The following is a 17,464-nucleotide window of genomic DNA, read 5'->3' on the forward strand; positions in this document are numbered from 1 at the left end:
TTCCAGACATCTGGGACCTCTCTGGATTCCCAAGACTGCTCAAAAATCATCAAGAGAGGTTTTGTGATGACATCAGCCAGCTGCAGTCCCTCTTTCATTAATTTGAAAAACAAAATCTTGTTGGGATTCACACAAACCTATTAGAGAATACTGATTTCCTTTTTTTCTCTAACAGAGTTTAAGTTCAGAATGGTTTTCCCACAAGGAGATTAATAGGGAAAATACTAAATAAGAAAAGAGTAATAATTCTGTCAGTATGGTTTTCCTTTCAGCTCTAGTTGTTCAAGGGCTGGGGTATGCAGCTACTTAAGGATTAGCGGCAGGGAGAGTACACCAGAGCTTTTCCCTTAAGAATTCAAAAGTAGAAGTCTGGCTTATGTAACACAATAAAGCTTTTAAAAGAGAAAGTGACCTAAGTTATGAATATGCAATATTTTTAGGGGAATGTGGTAATTTTTCATTATGTATTCCTAGTCTTGTACTTGTGTGACAACCATTTGTGCTATTAGGGTCATAGACCAAACCAACAATCAAGGAGGTGCACATTTTTTAAATTAAAAAAATACCCTACCAGCTTACCCAGAGGGTATTAGATGTGGAAAGCCCCTCCCCTGCTTACACTCGTGGGACTACCACTGTATGGCAGAATCCCACTGTTGTAAGGCAGAGTGCTGCCGTTCTGCTCTCCATCACAACCCGTGTCTCTTCGGTGACTGGGGCATGAGTGGCCATCCCCCACCCACACAGGCAGCAGCCCTGCAGCCAGGGAACTCCTTACCCCAGTATACAGGGAGTCTGCCACTCTTGACTACTGCATTTCCCACATGGGAAGCCAGAAGACTTTTTCTGTATGGATTGTTTGTTTGCTTTTTGTGTACATTATCCAGCCAGACTGAGATGGAGACTGATTTTGTATTTGGCTAAGGGCTTTGGTATAAATGACATGTCCTGTCTTGTAAGAAGAAAGCCATGAAGGCTCTGGGTGCAGAGCCCCTCATCCCCTCCCATCTCTACAGGCCCCAGCAGCTCATGCAAAAGTCATTCTGTCACCAGCAACTCCTGAAATAGCCACATCTCCAGCGCTGTTGGGAAGTTGGGACTGTTGTCAGCCAAGAACTTCTGTGCTTTTAAATGTGGAGAGTTTGAGTGGTTTAAAATTAGTTCAGTGGAACTGTAATCAAATTCATTTATATCAGTGTGAATAAGTACTTTATCTGCAAGGCTTGACAACAGTTGGGCCACTCACAGTGTGTGTGCCCAAATCCTCCAGGAGCAGAGTGTTTGCTTGTAAGCTCCCTACCCTAGAGACTGTGTCTCTCTAATGTTTGTAAAGAGCCTGATGCAGAAGTACTGTGAGCCTCCTTGGAGTTTCTGCAATTTTCTGTTGCTTTTATAAAAAAGATGAAATTATAAAATAAGACCAATGTGAAAATAAGAAATGTGAAAACTGGGGACCAGTCTCTTACAGGCATTGTTATTCAACTTATTATTCATAAAGTAAACATGCCATTAGCAAGTGACTGCTAAAAAATTCTGTTTAGTTTCATATGAGAGAGATGCACAAACAGAAAAAAAAAAAGCCTAGAATGTCTGTTTTCCGTTCTATCAATGGATAGGTAGAGTCCATTTTTTTTTTCATTTTTGTCACATTAGGAAGTTCTTACATAAAAGAAAAAAAATGAAAGTCTTTTCAAGAAAAATCTTAATTTGAACTCCTCTATTTACGTAATTTAGTGGGAGAGAGAGACAACATAGCATAAATTCAAAGTTTGACTTTAATATGCCTTAGGGGAGAAGACATTGAGGAAAAGTGGTATTTTTAGTCAAAACATAGAAATCATGGGATTCAGCATGCCAGAGCAACATTTTTCAATAATGCTGATGTTATTGAAATTAGTAACTGCTGTGCAGTGATAAGAAATACAATATTATACTCGTCTGGTAGAGTTGTGCATATCATACAGTGTTCTCTGTGCATGCACCCCAGCATTTGTGTGCTTATTGTGTGCTGGACTTGTCGACATCCTTAGCTGCAGGTTTATATTAAATACATGAGGTGTAACAGATGTTTTTTTAAAGTAAAATTTTATAAAATTTTTTTTTCTAAATTAAGGAAATTCTCCGAAGTAGCTCCAGAGTTGTTGAAAATGAGAGACATCCTTCAGGCAACAGTACTGTAGTGCAGATTTCTGACAATGTCTTTGAGCTCTACCATCAGCAGATCACTTGCAATGTCAGCAATGTATATGTATGCTGTGTGAGACCCCAGAATGTCAGGACTTTGAGGCTTTTCGAATGCTTGAAATTTAACTCTATTAGTAAAATGTTGGTCCAATTGTGTATGCAATAGAAGTATTGCTAGAATCTACTTATCTGCGGCTCTGTGCTGTTCTCTTCATTTGCTAAATCTCCAGCAGTGAGATGGAGCCTTCTTGCTAAAGAACATTCGTGTTTCAGCCTGATTAACATTTTTAAAATATTCATGAAAGAGACCCAGAAATTTTGCTGACACTGTTTTTAGAAGAACTAAATGCTCTGGAGCACATATCGAATTGTATGTGGCTGCTGTGGTAGGAAAAAACACCCTGGAGACGTCTTTTTTCTGGGCTCCATGACAAATTTTAAGTCCATCTGCACTTTAGTCTCACACGAACATAAATATCAAACTATTTTAACTTGCACCCAGCTGGAAAGTATATGCTTTATGAGAAGAATGACATTTTTTAACAGTACTGTATTCGCAGGTTATGGATCTCATGTGGATAATAAACTTGAAACCTACACTGTATCTGCTATTACATTATTGAAGAACTTATCTTTCAGGAAAGTTTTTAGACTGTGTCCTTGCTTTATGAAGAACTCAAAAAAAGGAAAAAGTTCACCTTTTGTATCCTTGTAGGTAATACATTAAAGCCCCTTGAATTAAGAAATTATGAGTATGCTGCTACGGAAATACTAATTATCTATTTATCTGCATAGGGCTTGTTGAGCAGGCTTCAGGTGAGAGTGAGGAAAACATTCCATATTCTTGTCAGCGTTGATCCTCCCTATTTCACCAATAGAGTCATTAGTACTGGGGTTGTCTCTGTGTCAACAAAAAGAATTACTTTGTAATACAAAGTAACAAATATAACACAAATGCACAGTATTACAAGATGACAGGTTTGGACTTGATGATCTAGGGGTCTTTTCCAACCATTAATGATTCTGTGATTCTATGAAGCAGTGATGTTAAATCATCTCTTCTGGCAAAATGATACTAGTGGGAGGAGTATCAGTAATTTTGGAAAATAAGTTTTAACGAGGAGGGAAAAAAAGAAGAAAAAAAAGTTTAAAAAAAAAGTTGAAAAGGACAAGAGGAACTGTTTACATACGGAGAATAGGAACCAAAAGGGAAGCTCAATTAATGAGTTAAGAGACAGGCAGCTGTGAGTGCTCTGAAAGTCTATAATTTCTCTCTTATGCTAGCTTTCTTGTGAACTGCAAAGAATGGTAGAGCTGAAGTATATGCCTGTTTAGGAAATCGAATGCATTTTCAGTGCAGTGATATAATGTCCCTTTGTTGTTGTTGTCCCCCATTTCCCTTGAAGGCAAAACAAACAATAAATTACAGAAATGCCTCTAGCAGAGTTTTCCTGTCAGTGTTCTAGGAATCATGACTTCTGCAGTTTTTTCTCCACTTGCAGTTCAGACTTTTAACCTGTGATACTCGTTGTGAAGGGAAAATACTGTGTGTCAATCTATTTACTACTTGTATAGGTTCCTATCTACCTCCATGCTCAACTTAAAATCCTCCTGTCCAGTTCTAGTTGCATTTTACTTTTGCTGGTACCAATCTGAGTGGTTCTTCTCCAGCCTCTGCTTCTATAGTAAAGACTCTCCTGAGTTTACTCTGAGTGTATTTTAACTGTCCTTTAAAAACAGAAATCATGTAAAAGCAAGTGTTCTCTCAGTCTATTTTGTCTCTTCAAACATAGGTGTCAATGTTTTCCTTCATTCTTGTCTAAAGAAAATAAAAATTAATGGAGTCCAAAGTCTATATCAATGTAAGGGCTCGAATTGCCTTTGAAAGCCAGAAAATTCAAAATGTATGATTCTTAGCATAGTAGTGTTATTACCAGTGTAAAGGTAGAGTTGTATCACACAGCAGAAAGTAATGTCATGTTAATGTCATTGGAGCATAAATAAGTATTTCTGATTTATTTTGTATTACTGTAGTCTTAATATTTCAATAATACAGATTTCCACATTTAAGCTCTCCAATTTTTAATAAATGGAATAGGAAAGGGCTAGAAGATGCCATTAAGTTTCATGAAGGGCTTAGCGCAGCCTTAAATGCAAGTATGGAATGAAATGTAGAAGAAACTCATTTTATCTCTCCTAATTAAGTATTTCTAATGGTTTTATTGGTCTAGTATGAATCAGTGTGATTAAGTAGCATTAATAATATCTTATAGGAATTTTTTTTTTTTCTGTTCTTTGCTTTCAGATTACCTGTATACTAAAAGTGCTGCTTGGGTAGGTATTCCAAATACTTCTCTTTTATACCCTTTATTCTTTCTTAATTGTCCTTCATGTCAGCAAAGAAGCATTCTGATAACCTGATTTTGTTTATATTAGCCCAACTTAATTTAACCCTCTTGTAAGGGTTTCAGGATGAGATCTTGGACTTTACTTTGGCTTTTCCATCCACTAATTTTTTTCTGGATAATAACTATCTACATAGGTTTTGAGAAACAAAATTTAGGATTTTTATTAAAAAGACAGGATGTTGAGGCTGACTCCAGATATAGGAAACCAGAATCACATGGCAGTGGCAGCCTAGATCTTCCTATGCTTCCTATGTGGGTTTCAACCATAGTAGAAACTGCATTTTCCCTGCAATGTTAGCATTGCCCTCAGAGTGATAGCAGTGTTCTGCTCTGTGCATGGTGGCAGCATGTATTACAGTGGCCAGGCTCTTCTCTACAGTAAAGAAGTTCTATTTTCTGGTCAACAGAAGGGGAAATGCATTTCTTTTAGTTTCATAAGCAGAAAATCCCACTGTTGGATCATCTAGGGTAGATTCACGAGGTAGTTCCAGTTTCCTGGCTAGGAATCAGCCTAACCACTGCAGGCATGCTGGGTGATTTGGCCTGTGTCTGATCCTGACCATTGTCTCTGGCTCTGTCCTGAAGTTGCTACTTCACATCCTGGCTCTTGTTGGTGCAATTGCTCGTGCCAACCTTACCACAGTGCTAGTTTCCAGCTCGCTTTCCCTTGCAGAGCAACTGCCCCTTGATGCTCTGTGCATGTCTTTTGCTCTTTCTCCTCCTCTACCCTTTTTCTCTACTCCTTCTTAACTCCTTCACTTTCTCTTCTGCTTAACAGAGAAGGATGTTAAGCTTATTGAACATGAAGGGACTCTGTTGGTGGAGAAATAATACCTGAAATGACTTCTTGCCACATGAGGATACAGAAGAGTGTAAGTTCCAGTTTAAAAGAATAGGAGTGGAATGTATTTTCTAATGATTTCTGTCTGCTTTCTTTCTGTGTGTGTAGTTCTTGATAAACATCTAAGTAGAACTCTGGGGCACAACAGACAGTTTATGATTTTTTTGTCATATGGCAGTAGGAATAAAGCACATTTACAAGTGGATCTTTACCTGAAACATCAGAGTTTTCCAGGGACCCAGTTTAGGTAAGGGCTGGTCCTTCACATACACTTGAAAAACACTAAAGTCTCAGTTCTTATTGCTGTAGTTATGAAGTACACCAGTGGGTACGAACTGAGGAGTGGGCAGAACCGAGAAGCCTAATTCCAGATTTGCTTATAAAAATGTATTAGTAATAGCTTTAGGCAAGTAGTTTATAAACAGTAACTCAGAAATTAAATCAGTATCTAAATAAGTCTTGCTGAAATTAGCATTTGCTTATATGGTATGATTATGCAGATAATGGGGGGCACAAGCATACTCTATCTACATAGGAATAATTGTTGCTATTTTTATTTTTCCATGTGCAGTTATTAAACTCAGAAAGCATTGATCTTTTCGTCTCTTAGCCTGTGCTGACAGTGAAGATGTTCTGGACATCCATGATGTGATTCTCTTAGAGCTAGCTTAGCTACCAGCACAGTGAGATTAATCTGCATGAAATGTTTAGTTGCTACAAGCAGATCTCATCTTCTAATGTAGCATGCTCCAGAGGAAATATGCTTTAATTCGTCCTCTGTAGAATAGGAATAACATTCATTCCCAATCACATGTTGCAAGTGGCACTGTGAAAATTAACCAGTCAATGTTTCTACAATACTCTGTTGCTGAGGGGGATGTTATTGGCTGGTAGGTGTGATTCCAAGCTATGACTAATAGCAAAGCACTGTTGTTATTCCCACTTTGCCATTAGGGATGAATAAATTATTTTAACATGTTCTCCACCCACAGTAATTTCTCAGTATCTTTTTATTTGCACGGCATTTTACAAACAACTTTTTAGGAAAATCAAGAGCATTGAGGAAAAAGAAACTTGGTGCAAAAGAATCATATTGCATTGCTGCCATGCCCAATCGAAATTACAAGTCAGAAAGCAATGTAGCTGTTAAGGAATTAAAAATGAAGGTAAGCATCTATTTGAGGGATGCAGTACAGACCAAAATTATTATGCATAACTGCCAGTCTCTGAGACAAGCAGCATTCCAGCAGAAAGAAAGGGAACAGTTCAGCATGTAGAGACAAAATCCAAGAGAAGATGTAAAGGTTATTAAAGCTAGCTAGAGAAAATATTCTCCAAGTTTGCCTGCTTTGTTTGAGCTTAAAGTTCAAATGTGATGATTTGGGGGGCACCTAATCTCTTTTCCTTATTAATATTTGTCCTTTGAATGAATATAACTTGAAAAGTCACAGTAATTAAGACCTTCTGTATTAATTCCAATATTTAAGTTCCATATTCTTAGAATTCAAAGAGCTTGGAAAACCTTGGAAACTGCAGCAGGAAAGGAGATTGAGCAAAAAGTAGAATTCCTCATAACTAATGAGCAAAGACTGAGCCAAAAAAAGAATGTTTGAGCTTTGCAGTCCTATTTGATTCCCAGACTAGTTTTATGCCAACCCACTGTAGTTTAGAGCAGTCTTGGAGATATTCTAAAGTCATCCAACACCCCCTAAATAGCAGCCTTCCACGAGAGAAGAGAAAGTCCAGCATTGCCCCTTGTGCTTCCTGTACAGGGGCTGGGGCCTGGCGCAGAAGTGCCACCTTTGTGTCTGCCAGAGGGCCTCTGTACCAATTCTGCAATCATAGGGAATTCTTGGGTGGGGAAATTGCGTTGGTTTTTGGTCTCCGTGTGGCCAGAGCATCACAAAGGGATTCAGACAAACTGGAGGGACTGAGCGTCTCAGTCTAGTATATGTATTCCATGCATTTTGTGCTATCTTGTTTGGAAATAAATCCAGGCATGTACAGAGAGGAGCTGATCCAACATTATTGCCAGAGCTCCAGCAGCTTGCTTAATACTGTGTAGTATTTTATGAGTTACCAACAAATTCATTGGTGTGATTGTCAGGCTAACCATATAGTTGGCTTTAGAGGAATGTACCAGTTTATTTGTTGGATCAAATTTTTGATTGATTAAGACTTTTTCAGTTAGCTGACGTTCAAGTTTGGTTACCTCAAAAAATGCTATTTACTAGAGCAGCCTCCAGACTTGCAGTGACAAACACCTGAATTGAACTTAAGTTCAGCAATTTACCTGAAAAGTGTCAAGTGAACAGCTATATTAGATCACTGTGGAGATTTTACTCATCTCCCTGGTGAATATTCCAAGTGGGACAATGCTGTGTTGTACTTCAGAGATATTAGAGACTTGGCTTCAGGTTTAACATGCTTTTCTTTACCGTATTTCTGTGGTAGTACATAAGAGGACATAATTCTTGCAGTGTGTCAAAACATAGTGGATTTATTTTGACTTTCTGATGTAATGCCTCTGTAGCTCCTCCAATTTACCAGCATTAGTGTTCTGACTACCAGTTTAGATTCCTAGTTGGAAAAGAGGATCAAAGACTCTATACCACAGCTTTTCTTCTTGGTCCCTACCCGTTCTGGCACTCAGACTGAAAGTGAAAATGGGAGTGGTGAAGACCTTGCACTTGTTCTGTGGTTTGACTTTTACTGTCCCTCTTCTCTCCTCTCTGGTGTGTTTTGTAGACACCTGAGGGCTGCTGCAAGTTGTGTTACTTTTCCCTGTCCTTTTGGACCCCAGAAGAGAGAGGACACCATTTGTCTGGTGGTTACCAAGATGCATTTTTACATGATTTGAGACCATTGTGCTATCTGATGTAAATGGCCTGACTGAACCTGTTCTCCAGCCATCTGAGCAAGGCTTTGTATTTCATGATTTTATGAGCAGCAGCAGCTTTTCCATCAGTTATGATGTTCTGTAAACTCAGTGCCAATTTGCCTTCATGTCATGTGACAAAATGTGCGCATAACATAGGATTCTACTGTATTTAAGGATTTTTTGAGCTCCAGTATTGCTTTATTGTAGGTAGGTACCACTTCAATATCAAAAGAATCATAATGAAAATTAAAGGTATTATTACAAGATTTGGTGGGAATGGTCTTGGACAGCTGAGATGTATTTCAGATAAAAGGTGATTTGAGTTGGCTGCAGTAGAGATGCTGTTAGAATCTAGTAAAGTAGAAAATACTATTAATATGAGTGAACTGTTGCTTCCTTTTGGCAATTCAAACACATCAGTAATGTGTATTGTGAAGTTAGATACTACATCACTTGCCAAGTGTCACTTGGCACTCTTGGAAATACTTGGAGATCTGCTGATTTATTAATACATTGTCTGCTGCTTTTTATATGATCAGTTGCCTGCTCTCCTTGAATGTCTAACAGCCTTCTGGGAATTAATGCTGTATTTCTACTCATGCTAATCAAAAGTTGATATACAAAGTATTTCTGCTGTCAAAGGAGCTATAGTGAACAAGAAACACTGAACATGATGATCTGCCTGTGAATCAGCTTTATGCCATCTCCCTTTTTGTTTGTTCCTCTTTTTTTTCTCCCTCTGTAACAGTAATCATCAAAAAGAAATTTTTCAATAATTATTTTTTTAAAGCTGAAACGGGAAGTAAATATGCATTTTGAAAGCAAGAACAAGAGGAACCTGTCTCTAATTCATCATCTAAAATTTTGACACTTTCTGGTTAGGGCACTTTCTTATAGGCAGATAGACTGCAGTGATTTTGTCTGTGGAGAATTCATTCCTAATTCCCTGCTTCATGATGCTACTCAGTTAAGCCCAATTATTGCTTTTGAGACATTTTGTTCATGTAGTATTTAGCAAGTGCATTCTGAAATAGTGATAATTTTTCTGGTTGCCACTCTTTTTTCCTACAGTGCACTAAAGATACCCTTTCGCAAACAATTTTAGTCAACCGCACAGTCAGTAACTATTCAAAATACTAGTTTTGTTTCTACTTTGGTGTTGTCTTAGTGGGATTAGCTTTTTACTGCAAAGAGTAATTAAATTTATTAAAAAATGTTCTATTTTATGCTGATCAAAACTGATATAACAGTAAAAACATAAATTCTTTTAATAGTGAAATAGTAAAATAGTTGTATTACTGTGACTTTTTTCCTAATGTTAATTATGCAGAAGCAGGTTCAGTATAACATGGATCATGTCTGTTGTTTCTCTTGCATTTTAACATCAGTTTTTAAGCCTTATGGTCCCTTAAGTTAGACAGTATTCTTTTTTCTTTTTTTCCCTAGCACTATTCAGTGTTTGACATTGGCTTAGTGATAAACCTATCACTTATGTACATTTACAAGCACTGCTCTATTACAGCCCAGTCCTACCAGGTGTTTTGTATCTTGGAATTATTTAGCCATACCTGTCAAATATTTAAAATATTAGTTCCCTACATGAAGGTGCAATTTTAAAAAACAACTAAGAAAATTTACTATTTCCCCCTCTTTATGTTGTATTTTTTGAGGTTTTTTTTGGTCACTGCACAAAGAAAAAGTTCTGTCTAAAACCTAAACTTTGACACTGGCTAGAGATTGCCTTCAAATTCCAATGTTAGATTTTAACCTAAATATTATGACATATGACTCAGAAAATTATTTAGAAATGTAGTTAAGAAGTTGAACATAAATGCTTAATTAAATGGGTTCAGTTCTTGCAGAGATTATTTTTTAAAATACCTTTGAGGACTGTTTTTTTTTCCCTCTCCATTCTTCCTTAGCCATCTTTAGGCCACCAACTGAAGAAGAAAAATAAATTTGACAGACTTGCCATTTGATTCACAGAATCACAGAATCAGATATGTTGGAAAAGACCTCTCAGATAATCGAGTCCAACCTTTGACCTAACATGAGGACAGTTCTATGATTTGTCCATATTCTGGGTCTCTCCTACTCTCTTCTTTAGCAAACAGTAGTTTTTTGTGGGTTTTTCACTATTACTTTACTCACTGAATGTTGGGAACGCATATAAAGCATGTTGTGCATGAAGTAAGAAGGTATTCAATGATCACCTTGTCCAACATTTTTAATACTCATTTTCTGTTTCAAGGGCTGAACTTAAAATAGTTCCAGCTTGGTCTGATGATCTTCACAAGTTACAACTAAATATGATGTATTTGGCCTTTGAAAGTATAGTTGTTTTTGTATGCCACCTGGTCAGTATTTTTGGTTCAGTTACAATGCAGTCAACTTTCTCTCGGTAAATAAATGTAGAAGAGTATCTCATTTGTGAAACTCGTAGCTTCCTTTGTCAGTTATCACCACTTAGGGAGCCTACAGTGTAGGGGTATCATTAGCTTTGACAGATACAGTCTGTCAAAGTATCTTTGACAATAAATCAGAAAAGGGTTTCTGAATGTTGTAGAATAGGCTAAGAGGATAAGGAGACTTCAATATCTTGCATCAGGACAGAGCTTGCTAAAATGATGAAAGGGATTATCTTTAGGAGGGAAGGGCTCATGAAGCTGAAAATTAAATGTATACCTAGATCTCACAATTACTAATAGTATATATAACAGTGTGGTGTGTATGTTGTAGACCTATCCCGCTTGTACTTGATTTTAACTATATGACTAATTCTCCTATAGAACTACTTTTATATTTAAAAAGCAAGCACACAATTATTTTATTATGTCTTTCCACCTCAGAGAAAGACAGCTGGACGCTGTGGAGCATCACATTCATACTGGAGTGTGTGCAGCCCAGCTGGTTTTAGAAGCATTTGGCCAATGCTTGGATGTTAGTAATTAAGGCAATGTAAGGCCAGTGATGAAGAGCAGCCTAACAGAAACTTGCAATGACATATATTAATTACTTGCAAAATAAATGTTTGAAAAAACTGTACTGAATGGAAGAAAATGACTACTTGCTAAGTTCAAAACAAATGAGTTCACCGATTTAAAAAGCAGAAAAAGTCAGCAGTTTTTAAAAAGAATCAGAAAGTAGAAACACTGATACACCTAAGAGATAGGTATAAATGTTTAAACAGAACCACAACAAAGAAATGAAACATTTTTACATCATGAAGCAGAAGAAGTTCTGTGAGTAATGGAGTTTACAGCATGTACTTTTGCAACAGAAGTCCTCCACTGACATCATACTCATTGAAACAATAGTTGCTACATAATGAAATGACATAAAATGATACCAAAAAAGATTTACGGCAAAAGTACACAAAATTCAGTTACAATGCATTTTAGTTCCTATACAACATATATGCTTATGGAAAAACATTTTCTTAATTTGGTCTGCACAGCAACTGTAAAATGGAATGCATCAAAAGATCGTTAAGTTTTCTCTTCTAATTAATCTAGAAATCAGGGAGACCTTCAAACTAAATTTTCAAGGGACCATGAGCTCCTGACATGAAGAGAAAGTAATGGTTGTAATTGTTGCTTCTGTTGAATCTCTAGCAATAACTTTTTTCTTCTTGAGATATACTTTTGTATATATAATGCCAATTTCAGAAAAATAAGTACATCAGAATATATGTATTGTATCCAAAAATATATATGCTATATTGGAAATATTCTGCTCTGCAATTTCTCTCTTGTTGAACAAATTCCTGCTCTTTTCTACTTAAATAATACTATATTGGAAGCTGACTTTCATTTCAATATAATTTTTATTCATAAGAAAGATGGTGTTCAAAAGAACTGTAATTTTCTTTTGAAGTTCTTAATTTTCTTCTTTTTTTTCAGAGAGAGTTGAGATATAAAAATAGAAATGCATTTAATGGTGCAAAATGCCTAGGGGCTTACAGCCTGCAATTTAATGTTTTATTCATAATTTCCCACAATAATTGTAGTTACTTGTTGATCTTCATACAGTTCTTTTCACTATTGTTTGGAATTTAAAATTAATTACACACATTTTTTTCTGGATTTTCAAGATCAGTTTTCCAGTCATAAATCCAGATATCCATATGCAATTCACAGTGAGCATTTCTTGTAAAGTGCTCAACTACATGAATTATTTAATACTTCAGTTGTTCATCTGTTTCTGTTTGCAAGGACTGCTTCATTTCTGTAGACACAGTAATGTCCTTGATTTGATTTTCAGACATATTAGTCTAACTTAGATACTGGTTTTGTGAGCTACCTTAGGTTGAATAACAAACAAAATAATTGTGAAGACTACAAAGGAGAATCTCCCTTTGCAACTTAACTTGCTCCACAATACCTAATTTCCACTGAATTTTCCATTGGACAAATCAAATCCTGTTCTGCTGCAGACAATGAGCAGTGACTTCTCATGTTCACATGGCACTGCTGTTGTCTCTGTGTCTCTGAAGTGCTCTTATGCTACATTTTCCAGCAGACCTCATAGGGTATTTTAGTCAACCAAATTCTTCCTTGGATCTTTGGAAATGTTAACTGTCTCAATTTTTGACTATTTCTCACAAAAGACCACGACATAGAAATCTGATCACTGCAGTTAATGCACATCAATTCATATCACCTTGATCTCTGTATACTTTTCCTGATACAATTTATTTCCTTTTTCATCTTGCAGACTGAAATAAATGTCCCATCTGCAGATGAGTTGTTTTTGTGTAGCTTTTCTTATATTAGATCTTTGTAATATTCGTTCTGCTCATATTGCTTTTTTACAAGTGTTTTCCTGCTCTGTATCTTCTTCTTAAATATTTTATTAACTTCTTCAGGCTGTCCGATTTTAAATATTTCTAGAAGTTTAACATACCACTTGGGCCATGCAGCTATTTGGGAGTTCCTATTTACAGCTGGGCAGTAAATGTACTTTCAACTAGACCATCTATTTATTTCAGGGTGTGCTTCTCTGACCTTCAGTTTCCATTTAGCAGTACTTGAATTCTGCCATGGGAACTCGTTAGTACACATCTGTTCTTTGATAAGGACAGTAGTCAAACCACCTCATCAAGCAAGGTATAATATTCTCTTTTATTTAAGTATAACACATGCTTTATGCTGCAGGCAATACTAGTTAATCAATTACACTTAGTACATATCTAATTGTGCATCTTTATGTTAGGTGAACAGTCAAGAACTGTCATGTTTAGTTTGGCCTCTCGTATTTACTGAAAAGAATAATGATAACATTTTAAGAACAAAACTGAAGAATTTATTGCAGAAATTCTCTCTAGTTGCTAATAAGCAACACTGAAGTTACCTGTTGAATCTTCTAGAAAATTCAGCTCCTTAAAAGCAATGAGCTGAACTGTTGAGAAGCACAAAAATGTGTACAACCTGATAAGAAATGCATTTTCTTTGTCAGATATATACACATATGTAGTTGCAATGCAACTGCCTTAGCTACAGAAAATGGTTACTTTAATGCTAAAAGCAAAGTCATTGTGAAAAATAACACTTTCAAAAGAGTGATTGTTTCCATTCAAGACTGGTCAATCTTAACAGCATGCCCATGAAATTTATGGCTGTTTCTGCCCTGATCTAGCTTTGCTAATACACTCATTTCTGCACTCACTTGCCATCCATCCTATTTCTATTTGTCTATTTAGCCATCCATTTCATCTGGGCAGAACTGCAGACAAGCAGCTCTGCTGGGCAGGCTGCCTTACCTGCCATTTCTTTAGTACCTAGCATTGCTTAGGTAGCCTAAGACCAAGAATCCTTGGTGAAGCATGATTGTAAGATATTCTATGTCACTGTCAGCAGTTATATTTTACAACTATTCATTGTTAAAATATAACTTTCATTAACTGAATATCTGAATATGTTGAAATAACAATATAAAAGGAAAGTATGAAGTATTGAATAATGATACTAAAAAAATCAATATCTTTTTTGTTGGTGTAAGCAGCAAAATTTCCTTGGGGTTATGTTGTGTCCTTTCAAGGACACAAAATTAGGAATGTGTTTCTTTGTCATGGGCAAGATTCCATATGTACAATGAAAGAACTTAGTCTCCTCCTAGATCTACAACTGAATGAGGATTCAGAGAAGGGACTTCTGGATGATGACATAACATTCACATCACAGAAAGACTGGTATGAAAAAAACTTACATAGCTCTATTTAAAGAGTGTTATATTTAGGCAGGATCAGGTAATTGGGATATTAACATTCCCTTTCCCTCCTTTTGAACAGGGAAAGCAGAATTATTTGGGTAAACAGAATACATTGTTAGCAGTTAGCCTGACTTCTGCAGGCAAGTCTTATGTTTGACATTCTAGCTGTTTTTTTATGGCTATGCAGTTGAGCATCTTCACTGAACTATTCTTAGAGCTGGAGATTTCAAGGAAAGACCATGGTGGCAATTTTCTGTGATGTCTTGTATAACACAAACCATACTTTCTACATGAGCACCACTAAACTGTAGTCAAAAAAGTTGTAATTACTTAGAACAGTTGTGTTTATCTTAACATTGAAATGAAGTAGTCTTATTTCCATCCCGATGAACTCATGTATGAAATATGAACAACTACACAAAACTTGTCAGAAAAGTGCTTTGGCAGAATTTACCTGAAAGAGCTAAATTACCTGGACTGTATCAGTTGGAGGTAAACTGCAATGGCAGAAATAACTGTCTAAGGATAAGAAGAAGTTGGTACAATATTGTATGTGACACATTAAGTAAAGATGGTATTATTATTATTTATTATACAAGTGTTTGGTTTTTTCCCTTTCTCCTTTTTTTCCCTTTCTCCTTTTTCCCCCTTCCCACCTCTTTTCCAAATGTGATTATAGCAAAGTTTCACATTATTGAGATGTTGAGGATGCTAAAGCTGAGGTGACTCAGTGATTATCATTTCTTTGATTAAAGTGTGACTTTTTTTAATTGTTATGTTTATAGTATTATTTTAACTCTGTGCTAAGTATACAATTCTCATATTTCTGCAATTCCTGAATGGAGAAAATTAAGACAGAAGAATAACCCGTCATTCTGTCTTATGCAGTGAAATGTATCCTGGATTTTGGGGTTTCAAGTAAACAGTTGGGTGTTAATCTTGTTTTGTCATAGCCAATTCCTGTCTCATAACTGGAGGTCAGAAAGTGATGTTAAAGGTCTTCCCTAACAGGAAAACACATTAGTTAATCTAATAAGCCTTCTGCTACAAATACTTTTTGCAAAACCCGTTATGAAATCTAAGGCTAACCAGAGCCATATAATCTGCATTCAGTGTGAAACTTAATCTAATCAATGATCTATTCTTTCCCTGAGAAAATGATCAGGGAACATATGAACCCATAACTCCTTCCTGAATTGGATGCTCAGTCATAGAATGCATTTCAAAGTACTTTAACAATTGAATAATAGTGAAAACATGGTAAAAAGAAAATAATCATAACAAGAGTAACTGCTGAGAATAGAGATTGGCAGATAATTTGAAAATGACACTAAAACAAAAATAAAATATATCTTAAAGCATCAGCAAGGGAGCTTTAGTTCATGTAAAATAGAATTTGCTCCATTTTCCATAGAGAACCATAAAAATAAAGTTGAAATCCGTGACATATTTCATTAAAATGCAGCATATGCCTCTTAAATTAAATTTTGGTACAGGAAAAACGTCATTGTGAGCTTTATATGTAAAATTTTACTCTAACTCATTTCTAACAGCAGAGCTATAAGGCATTCTAATAACAGGTTCTTCATCTTAGCAGTGCAGCTTTCAAAATTGACAAAATACACAATATATTCTACCTAATTTTGTAATTAATGCAAGGTCTTTGTGTTCCCTTTTGCACAAATACTTCCAGAAAATAAAGTAATTCTGTAAAGTAAGATGATATGCAAAGTCTTTTGAGTGTTTACATGGTAGAGTAATATAAATTTCTGCTCCTACTTTAGATTCTTTTTGATAAAGTCCCAAGTGCTGAGACAGATGTGTGAGGGCTGTTTACTCTCTCATATGTTATATTTGTACCACAAATATATTGAATATGTCTGTGATTTTTTTTTGCCATCTGTTTTACTGGGGAGGGACAGAACAGTAACTAGCAAATGTAAGATAGAATCCAGTTATCTTTCTACTCAGGAGAGGCACTTACCCTGCCAATGTGAAACCACAGGTGCCAAGGCAGATTCTGTTTGTATTCCTGGCAAAATCTGTAAGTTCTCATATCTGCAGTGGTGGTGCATTTTCATAACGAGAGGTGCTCTAACTTTCTGGTTCTGTTCAGATTCCTAAAGCATAGGGAGTGTTTTATTTTTTTTCCAGATTGTGTGTCACCTACAGCTTGCAAAGGTCAACATTTTGGACGTTTGGGAATGAATTCAGAGTTTGTAGCCTAGCTGGAGAATAAAATTATTGTCATTGGCTCATTTCTTCCTTTTTCTCTTGGAGGCTGCTATTAGTGAATGTATAGTAGCTGCATTGTCCCTGCACTTCTCTAATATACCACTCTAAATAGCTTGTGACCTTAAGGATCTATGCAGAAAGAAGCCTATCTAAAGGTCTGTAGTGCATGCTAATGATTTTTTGGTTTTGTGGTTTTTTTGCATTAAAGCTAATTTTAAGGATTACTTGCTAGAACTAGAACTAGAGATCAAAAATTGTCATCAAAATTGAAGTCCTTAAGCCTTTCTGCATGGTTTTCTTTGTAAGAAAGTGGCCCAGGGAGGTATAGTACAGAAAGCATTTCCCCTTCCCCTTACTAAAAATTTAAAAAAAAATTAAAAAAAAATTAAAAAGAGAGAGAAAACAACAGAGAGAAAAAACCCCAATGAACATGTATAAAATGCGCATCACTAGATATGAGGGGTGGGCTGATTGAAATACAACTGATGCAGAAGGGCTAATCAGTCCTTTGTGGCATTTGTGGGGCGCTTCCTGTGAAGGGAAGAAATTACTACGCGTGGTATACAAATCCTATAGTATATAATCCAACTTAATACCATGCATCAGTGCAAGTCTGACATTTCATTTCATTTCATTCACAGCCAGATTTGATAATTCATTCAACATATATTATTACATAGGTAACTGTAAGCAGAGCTAAAGTTA

The 17,464-nt window shown here is 36.1% G+C and overlaps 1 long non-coding RNA gene across 1 annotated transcript in view; it reads left to right on the plus strand.

Annotated features, from left to right (window-relative positions):
• Positions 1 to 4,475: 4,475 nt before the first annotated feature.
• The window catches only part of LOC113965369, a 29,214-nt gene continuing 16,225 nt past the window's right edge, over positions 4,476 to 17,464 (plus strand). The window contains exons 1-2 of the long non-coding RNA XR_003533532.1: positions 4,476 to 4,518; positions 5,371 to 5,464. This is a non-coding gene — a long non-coding RNA (uncharacterized LOC113965369). The remainder of the gene's footprint in view (positions 4,519 to 5,370; positions 5,465 to 17,464) is intronic.

Source organism: Neopelma chrysocephalum, unplaced genomic scaffold (genome assembly GCF_003984885.1).
Source record: "Neopelma chrysocephalum unplaced genomic scaffold, ASM398488v2 Primary Assembly neopelma1_44, whole genome shotgun sequence".
Lineage (NCBI taxonomy): Eukaryota > Metazoa > Chordata > Aves > Passeriformes > Pipridae > Neopelma > Neopelma chrysocephalum.